At 43.2% G+C, this 9,623-nt stretch overlaps 1 protein-coding gene across 11 annotated transcripts in view; it reads right to left on the bottom strand.

Annotated features, from left to right (window-relative positions):
• LOC118328378 (R3H domain-containing protein 2) overlaps positions 1–9,623 on the bottom strand; it is a gene marked incomplete at its 3' end in the record, with an annotated part of 50,011 nt that overhangs the window by 32,835 nt on the left and 7,553 nt on the right. The window contains 1 exon segment of one of the 11 annotated variants that reach the window (XM_035662082.1): positions 6,791–6,842. 11 annotated transcript variants of the gene reach the window in all.

The following is a 9,623-nucleotide window of genomic DNA, read 5'->3' as shown; positions in this document are numbered from 1 at the left end:
TGACTCGTGTGCAGTGCGTGCTGCGGGGGAGCGACGGAAATACGCAGACTGTAAACAACACTTCAACTTAATCTTTAAACTATCTGACCAGACAGAAACGTGATTCAACATAACATTTCCTAGCTTTCTAATAAATACATAAATGGCAGGATGTGGGATTGTGGGGTTATTGTGTCTTCTCAAGCACGGTGAGCAGATTTTGAGAAAGTCAACTGGAGCAGCTGATGTTACATGAATAACTGTGTCAAAAAGAAACTGGGTGGCAGCTCCTGCACTCGTTATAAACCTTATGTAATTTATCAGCTTCTTTTACTGTGAGGAGGGGTGAAGGGGAGCAGTGGTGGAGAGTGTAAGAGAGACAGCAGAGGAAAAGAGAAAAGAGAAAGATGGAGGAGCAAGGGGTGGCTAGTGAGACAGGAAGAGAGGAAAAACTTCAATGATGAAACAATCTGTGCTGTTAAGCAATTGGACCAGACTTCCACCAATGGGAGGACCAGCTCCATGGCAACAGGCTCTGTCACCAAGAGAAAAGCAGCCATATCCCTCAACACCCCCATATTTTTCTCTCCCTTTCGCTCTCACGACCCCCCTCCTTTCCCCAATAACAAGGCCCGGTGTATTTATCGCTGGATAAACAGGAATAAAACAGCACACATGCACACAACACACAGCAGCCTCATGGGTTACTTATAGCCCAAACAACACTGCTCTATCGCACAGACACAACAAACATACACACATGCAACCAAACAAGGCTTGCAGATGTACACAAGCACAGACGTATTGGGCTTACATAGTGACCAGAATGGGAGTCATTCGCACACACATTATTAATTATTAATTAATTAGTTAGTTATTTAAAAGTGCAGATTGCCATTGACTCCCCTCACACACACTGTCTGACTGCAGACGGCTCTGTTCCACTTCGTCCTGATCAGAGAAGTGACTAACTATCTGGTGGAACTGAACCTTGAACTAAACAGCTTGAGCCCACAGACACAAGAACAGACTTCCAGAATAAGGAAGTAGGCCTCAGCAGATAGAAAGAAACTACCCTAAGGTGAAGTCAACATGCATCAAAGGGCATTATTTCTAAGTACTTAGTTGCCTACCGACTCAATTAGATTTACATTTAGCTGATATGGGGCAGTAAAGCACAGAACAGAGGTCTTAGAATTTATATATATATAAATATATACCAATACCTTGACTTCCATAGCAATTCTTGAACGCTATTTTTTTAAATTAATTTTGACAAAAGAAAATGACATTACATATAAAGTACAATAAGTCACTTCAAATGAGGCAACTGTTCAAAAACCTGGGAGAGTAGGAAAGCTGAAAAGCAGCACAGAATGAATTTAGTTATCTGTGCAGATAAGCAGCTAGCAGTAAAAAAGGTTGTGTTTTTCTTGCATGCCTCTACATCAAACCAATTCAGCCAGTTCCAAAAAACAATCCAAGCTCGGTACATCTTCAGATCACTGGATTAAAACACTGCTATCTAGGTCTATGTTGGATATTTAAACACAAAAACTCGATACAATAACACAAAACAAAATTTTGGGTTATTTTTCGGTAAGTTCTTACATCCATACTGATTACTTGTGTCAACAAGGACAAAGTAATAGACAAACTGCAGAAACTTTGATCTGTATCTGATCCATGTAGGCAACTGCCAATCTTTTCTGTTTGCTGTTTTATTTTCAAGTGTTGACCAGCACAGTACCAGTTAGAGCTGGTTGGGCATCGTTTCCACTCCATTTCAATTCAGCACACTCAACATGATGTTTCTGTAGACTCTAATCAACGGCTCTGTGCAGCCAGTGAAATACCATGTGTATGAACAGACTAATAACACATATTTCAATGATTCTTTACTGTCATTGACTAGTCTCCGTGGTTAATATACATTAATGAGGACAGCGTAGAGGATAAGTAGCCAGCTCCACCAATGGGCTTCCCTGGAATGCTTCACTCCAGCCCTGAGGGAGGGACCACCAATGACTGCAGGGGCATAAATCAAGCTAGAGCCACCACACAACTTTATTGGCCCTATCCCTCCTCTGCACTTTGGATGTCTCAAGTTGTCTGTATCGCTCCGTTTCTAAATGTCTCTCTGTTGAGCTGGTGGTCTTTGAAAGGCTCTGCCTCTAGCTTAAGATGCATATTTTATCAGCCCGTTAGGTAGCTTACTCCAGGTCACACATCTGTAAGGCCAATGACTTGGCCCCAGGTGTAGTACAGGCACAACTTACTGAATGCCACCCACTGTTACTGACTCTTTCTGGCTGTGTCTCTCTCACCCAATATCTATTATTTTCTCTACTATCCCGCTTGAGAGCGAAGTGGAGCAGCAGCAATTTCTGCTCCCCCTCAAAGCATCTCACAATCATTTCCAGCCTCCTGTTTGCTCGTCGCTCACACAAAGACAAATCCCGCTCCTTCATGCTCCATTGCAAATATGGTAAATCTTGTCTTTCTGCAATACAACACAAAGAAACATTAAAAGGCATCAAGACTGATTAGAAAGCTATTGACAACTGATTCAACCTGAACAGAAACTTTGCCAATATAATAAGTTGTATGATATCTCGAATAAAGTGAAAGGAGGAAACTGAGTCTGGAGGAGGATAAGAAGAGCAACTGGAGTTCCTGGCACATTTGAAAACAGTATGTCATATACGGCTGAAACAATTCCTTGAGTAACTCCATTACTAAAAATCATCCTTCATTTAATGCATATACAGCCATACAGCGCACTGTGTTTTGCACAGGTTGTTATTATTATTACACGCTTTGGAGAAACAAACGCAAAACAACTAGCCTAGTAGGGCTGACTGATAAGTCGTATTTTCATCGTGCATGCACGATTTGGATGGAGACATAGCGGTGAATGAACGAGAATCGGGGAAGCGGGCCCTGGAGCTACAGAGCGGCGGATTTATGTATGGCCGACGCAGGCCCCCCCTGCGTTCTGCTCTCTGTGTTTGGGGTTGGACCGGCTCCTAACACGGACACACATCACGACACCACAACACACACACACACAACACACAGCACACCAGCAGCAAACACACAGGCTGGCGATCAGGAGGAGGTCCATGTGGGAGACTCTTAACGGATGCAACAAAGTGAAGGTTAACTCGAACGGTTTGAGTTGCAGTGGGACGAGCTGATGTCGTTTTACGTGGAGGCGCTGGTGAAGAAAAGCAGGTTGCGGTAGACAAAAGGGCTTGGTACGAAATACAGGTGGGATTGCAACAAGAATTCAACATGTAAACCTGTAGAGAAGTGATATCTGCTTTGTTCGCCACAAGCACAGCGCGCTAGCACGAGTAATAGCAAATTGTTACCAAAATAAGAGTTGTCTGTATGCCGTCTTTTTAGCTTAGCTCGTCACCAATCTTAAAATCTGACAAATTCTTGTTTTCAACTGAGCTGCTGGCTGAGACAAACCAGACCCTCCCCCTACCAGCGTTAACTGCAGGGACACTCTCAGACCAGAGGAGGACACAAGACAAGATGAATGACTGACACTCAGTATTTTGATGTCAGGAGTATTATTTCTTTTATTGACATTTTACATTTGTTTTACAGTGAGTTAATTATTGAGCTTTTATAGTGACTTTACTGTTGTAAACATTAGAGTTGCTGCTCTAGAAACAAGATCTAGTTATATTCAAAATATTAATTAATTCTTATCCAGGTCTGAATTTAAAAACAACCAGGCTGAGACAGCGACAACTGTATAGCTAATATTCACTCTTCAATCTCTTTGTTTATTTATTTATTAAAGAATGCAATCAATCATCTGATATCATGCAGCTTCCAGCTCTGCAGTTCCAAACATTGTACCTCTGGTTTAAATGTCTTTTATTCGTGGTCCTGATTCCTAGCTGCTAACTAGCTGTCCACAGTCTACGAGCAATAGAGTACGAGAAGACATCACAGTAATGTTGCACGAACATAAACTTTTTATTTAATTTCTGTGGCAGCAAACACCACACAAAGCCCTTTAGTAACTATTAGACTGCAACCTGAACTTCTCTTTACACTTTATGGCTGACTGAAGAAACGTTACTACTCCTCACACACCGGCAAAGACTCACTTCCCACAACAAACCAGCACAGGTCACCCACAAGCCCACCTTCTTTTACAGGGGAAGGCTCAGCAGGTAACACACAGCAGTTAGGCTGTGGGTGTGCTAACCAGAGGTGGAGGAAGGATCAGATCCTTCAGTAAAACAGTACCAATACCCCACTTTGACAATACTCTACTAAACACACTGCGTCATAGAGGAATCACTGGAAACCATTTAAAAGACCTCTTTTTTCTCTATTGTATATTTACTATTGCTCTATAGCTACTACTGCTTTAATAAAGCAAAACTATTTCTTGATGTAATAGTCGCTAGAATACCTGATGACTGAATGAACTGATAGCTGCAGCCCTAACGTCCGATCTGTTACACATGGCACGGAAGTTGTTACTTCAACATTGAACAGTGAAGGACCCTCACTTGTACTCTGCCACCTATCTGAATACAGATGCTCATGGGATGGATCAGTATCTTGGAGCAAGAAAGAAATCCTATGTTCCAAGCGGCTTGGCGTTCTAGGCACAATCATGTCCCTCAGCTCCCACACCCTGTTCCTATCTTTAGTTGCTTGGGCCTTAATCCCTCTTCCACAGTCCTGTAGCTCTCATGTAAGGACTGAAACTTCATCTGAAAAAGGCACCAAGAAATATTTCCCTAAATAGTTTTGGAGGCATCCAAATAATTAGTCTCATAAGGATTTGGGTGTGTTTATTATTAGGCTACGTTAAATTGTGCTGGATTTAACTAAATATGGCCATGAAATTAAAGCTCATCTGGTGTATTCCATGAAGGACCACTGTGTAGGATTTGGTGGCACAGCAGTGAAGTTGCAGATTGCAACCAACTGGAAGCCTCTCATCTTCCAAGCGTGTAGGAGAAACTACGGTGCCCGTAAAACATCACCAAAGACACGAAGCCAGCCGATGTTTGGTTTGTCCATTCTGAGCTACTGTAGAAACAGGGTGGTTCAACATGGCGGACATGGAGGACCCTCTCCCTCTCTAGATAAAAATGGCTCCTTCTATAAAAGGTAAAAAAAAACACAACTAATTTCTACACATTGGTCCATTAAAGAGTGGGACAGTTAGGTACGTTCTCCTTAACGACCTGGACCTGAACATGACAAACACCGACAACATCTACAAGAAAAAAGAAAGAGGAAAGCTCATCATAATATGTGTCCTTATCAAAACTCAATTCAAAAAACGTACAACTCATCAGCATGCTGTGGTGGCACAAAGGTACATTTCAAAGCTCTATTAACAAAATGATTAGCTCCACTAGAACACTGTTGTGAATTGCCCACTCTTCAATACTGCAGACAGTAAATCAATATAGGCTAAATCAATTGCCATGATTGACACACATGCTGTGGCATAGTCAAGTGTGATGGATGAACTACTGGCAACAACTAAAAAGGAAAAAGCGATTGCAAGACAGCAGCACTTGAGGAGCAGACTGATCTTCAGTGGGCTGGATCAGTGGATGCAATTACGCACAACCAGGGGTTTCCCTGCATACAATATTCAGCTCAAGCATCAGAACAGAAAGGGGAAGCAACATAATCCGTGTTGACTTTGCCATCTGCTCTGACATAATCCGAGTGCAGCTTCTTTATTGATGATGAAATAAGAGCCCTCAAAACTACCAATACAACTTTTTACAATCTGATGGTAAAAACTGGTAGCAAAGTACCCAGCCCCCCTCCTAATCTAGCTCAATGCACTTGCTAGTGACAGCGTATTGCAAGACCTTTGACATGAGGTTGTATGGCAACAAGTTGCCCCCGGCCTAACCTGTGCAACAAAGCAGTGCAACCTCACCCATTAGTTAAACTGAGGGATATTTTACTCAAAGTGGACTTCTTAGATCATATGTCCTCTCTTTACTGGTGCCTGTGGACACCAACACAGCCCCCTTTTATTTTTCTGTGTGTGGTTTTTTTTTTTTTTTTTACATAGTGCTATTTTCAGTCTGAACATCCCCTAAGAGACTGAGTGAAACTTCAATGTACATGCTGAAAAAGATGATCTTTGCTATAACCTGAGTAAACGTTAAGTAATACACTGGCCAACAGCTGGATGTGTCCAGATGGTGACCAATGTCCTCTATGATGTGCACAAACACCTCCATTTGCCACAGCCACACTTAATGACAGCTGGCTGGCTGGGCTGCCATGCCGAAACAGTGATGGAGAACTGAGTGCTGCCAGCCAGCCGGCCGGCCTAACCCAGAAGTCAGGCATCCAGCCAGCCAAACTGCCAGAACGTCTCTGTTGGGCCAGCACAAAGTGTGGTCTCTCACAATGTGGCTTGTGCACTTCAGAATAGCCAGCAGGAAGGCAACATGCCAGTCATTCATACATCCATCCAGCCAACCAACACGGAGCTCCGGCTACTAACCAAGCATCACCCTTCAACTGCTCTTCAGTGTTTCTCCTCCCTCCCTCCCTCCTCCTTCGTTCCCCATGCACCTAGCCAGCTAAATATAGTCCCCTTTCAAATCCCACAGGCCCACAAGGGTCAGGGTCTGCAGAGCAAACACACACCCCAAACAAGATCTCTCTATCACACACTGGATGAGATCTCGTGTACCCATCAACACAGACGGCATTAAAAGCACAAAGAGCGGCACAAGTGAGCACAGCACAGACAGACAAAATATGGCCTCGGTCCTTTCTGCATTACCGTTACACAAGGCACTGGGTGACTGCAATGTTCCAACCATGACGACGCTGTGCTAAAATAGAAAAACAGGGGGATGATGACAGGCCTGCTGCTGGCTGTGGACACAAAATGCACAAAATGACAAGCATACTGTAGACCATTTGACAGATGTGCAAGCTCAATTAAGTAGGAGTAAAATGTGGCTACATTTGAATACAGCTGTGCAGATCCATGCCCAGTTGCCAACCTCTTACTTGACATGTTTGGAGCAAAATTTCAAAAAGCATACAAAACGCTCTTACGGCCGGGCCACACTGCCTGCATGTGCATTCATTTAAGTTAACAAGGCTTTTATTGTAATGAATTTTTCAAAAAGGTACACTCAATGTAGAAGGAGGGCTGGCAGCACAGCAACAAAAACACTCTGCACTGTCCACACCGCTCAGGTAGGCAGTGAGGCTCAGCTGTTAGGTGAGAGGTTTGAGTCCACGAGTCCTCAGAAAAGGATTCTTTCCTTTATTATGATTATTCAGCTTCCGCAAACGAAAATGCTTTTCAGGACATACACTGAATGTTCACTTAACAAGGTTTTGACTATCTGTATTTGAAATGTGCTGCCATTGTTAAATTCATTATATGCTTTGCTCTCCACACACCCATTTCATGTGTGACAGTGTGCGTGTGTATGGCATTGGCAACACTGCAGCACTAGTGCAGATTAGGAGGTAGTGTTAATTAGAGAAACTGCACACAGCAGCGTGTCGCTAGATCACGTAGCTGACCTGACAGCGGTGGCAGGTCAGCGTCTCCCTGCGCTATGCCATCTGTTTACCTGTAAAAGCCAACCACTCCCAATACCTCCGCCTGCCTAAGGATAGCAATTATCTGCCCCCACCTTCTTCACGGTTTTTCTTCTCTTTCTTTCTCTTCATCCATCCTCACAACCTTCTGATTACGTCACAAACAACCACTCCTAGACTTGTTTTGGTACAGCTTGTTCTCCATCCTTCTCTCAACTCATTTACTTGTTGATTTCAGTTTGAAAAGGTGATCTCTTGGCTTCAGACGCTTCTTACTGACACCTATGTCTTTGCCAGTCTCAGCTGAGCATAAGGATGATTCAAGGTTGGGATGGCCTCATTTGCAGCACACTGTCATTTGACTTTAATCACGTCGGCCTTAATGCAGACTCCAACACTGGGCTCTGACCACAGGAGTTTTGGGCGTTGATTCCAGATTCACCCCTCCTAGCAATCAGAGGAGAATTCTGGGCAGGAACCTGGTAACGTAATATATTCATTTCTCCCTCTGACACGATAATCTTTGCAATATCCTGTAGTGTGTGATGCGCCATTATTTTCAAATTTTGTGGTGTGTGCATGTTTGCGATTAAACATTGGCTAATGTGCATGATGCAACCTGATTTCAAAATCTGTTTTCAAACTCCTGTAGTCTGAGCCTGGTTTAAGGATAATTTAAGAAAGTGTACTTTACTATTAGCCTGCTAGCTGCATGTGACATCTGCTGTGTGTCCACTGCATCTACTTGCATTGCTGTAGTCTTCCAAGTCTGAGGAAAGTAAACTGATAGAATTACATTGACTGGAACATCCAGAAATATTCAGCACACACAAACATGCATTAAACCTAACAGTGGAAGTTGAGGAAGCAAAAAGGTCAAACAAAGAGAAATGTACTGATGAGATTATCAAGCATTTCTTCTTCTGTGTTTGTTAATCTGAACAAAAAAAGTACACGATGAATGAGAAAGTGAACCTTCCAACTTAAAAGGCAATTACAGCAGCAGTTACTCCAGGGGTTGCTATTGATTTTTTTTTCCTCCTTCCCCTCTTGTGCTTCCTCTCTTTCGTACTCGTTTTCCCACGCATTGGCAATTAGTATGCAGAAGTGAGGCTGCAGGAGAGTAAACTACCTGGGGAGCCTAACCCCAAAGTCACAAACAAACAAACAAAACTAACGGTCAAACGCAGAGACAAGGACGCATATACACAATATCAGAATATGAGGGGATGGACTACATTATGTCAATCAGGGATAAGCAGCTAGCTTTAGCCACTTCAGCTGCCCATGTAGTGTCTTGCTGAAAAACAGGGATAACATGTAGACTGGCAGACATCGGCAGGAAAACAGCATGAGCTCTCGCAACCTGACACCAAATGGGCTTCTATCTAATTTGGGGGTTGCTATGGTTGTTGCCTGTCTTTTGCATTTCTAATTGACAAGAGGCTAGAAACATGGGATCGTTGTCAGTTTACGAGCCAACATCAAGCTAGTTGAATTAGGGCGCATCGTTTAGGACACTGATGCATCTTGATTTATTATAATGCTGAGAGACGTGCACACACGAAAGTACAGGCAGTTATTATATAAACAGCCCATATTCAGCACGAGACAGATCTGGGCCGAGTGAACAAAACAAGAATGAAAGGAAGAGGCGATGAGAAGGACTGGGAGTCTGGTTTTGCTAGGCTATAGCCATCAGAAGAGGAAAAGAGAGGGAAAAGCCAGGTCTTCTAAACCTGAAACAGTGCTGAGGCCATGAGGACGGCTTGCTATTTATAGCGACAGATTTTTTATTCAAGAGCGCTCTGCTGTGGTGCTTTCTCTCACGCTTGTGCTGCACCTCTCTCTCTCTCTCTCTCTCTCTCTCACCTCCTCTCTATTCTCTCTCTATTCCTGCACATTGTGTTCCACAGATACGGGGGTAAAACACTGAAATATGCAGGTGTAAATGTACATTGTCTTTAGAGATAAAATGACATTCCTAATGTCCAATCCATTCATGGACAACAGTCCTAATCGTAACCCATTACAACACACCTTCCAGCCAAGAG

This window comes from Morone saxatilis, unplaced genomic scaffold (assembly GCF_004916995.1).
Source record: "Morone saxatilis isolate NCDOM2014 unplaced genomic scaffold, NCSU_SB_2.0 Contig18, whole genome shotgun sequence".
Lineage (NCBI taxonomy): Eukaryota > Metazoa > Chordata > Actinopteri > Moronidae > Morone > Morone saxatilis.
Note: the sequence above shows the minus strand (reverse complement) of the source record. Positions and strands in the feature narration are given on the sequence as shown.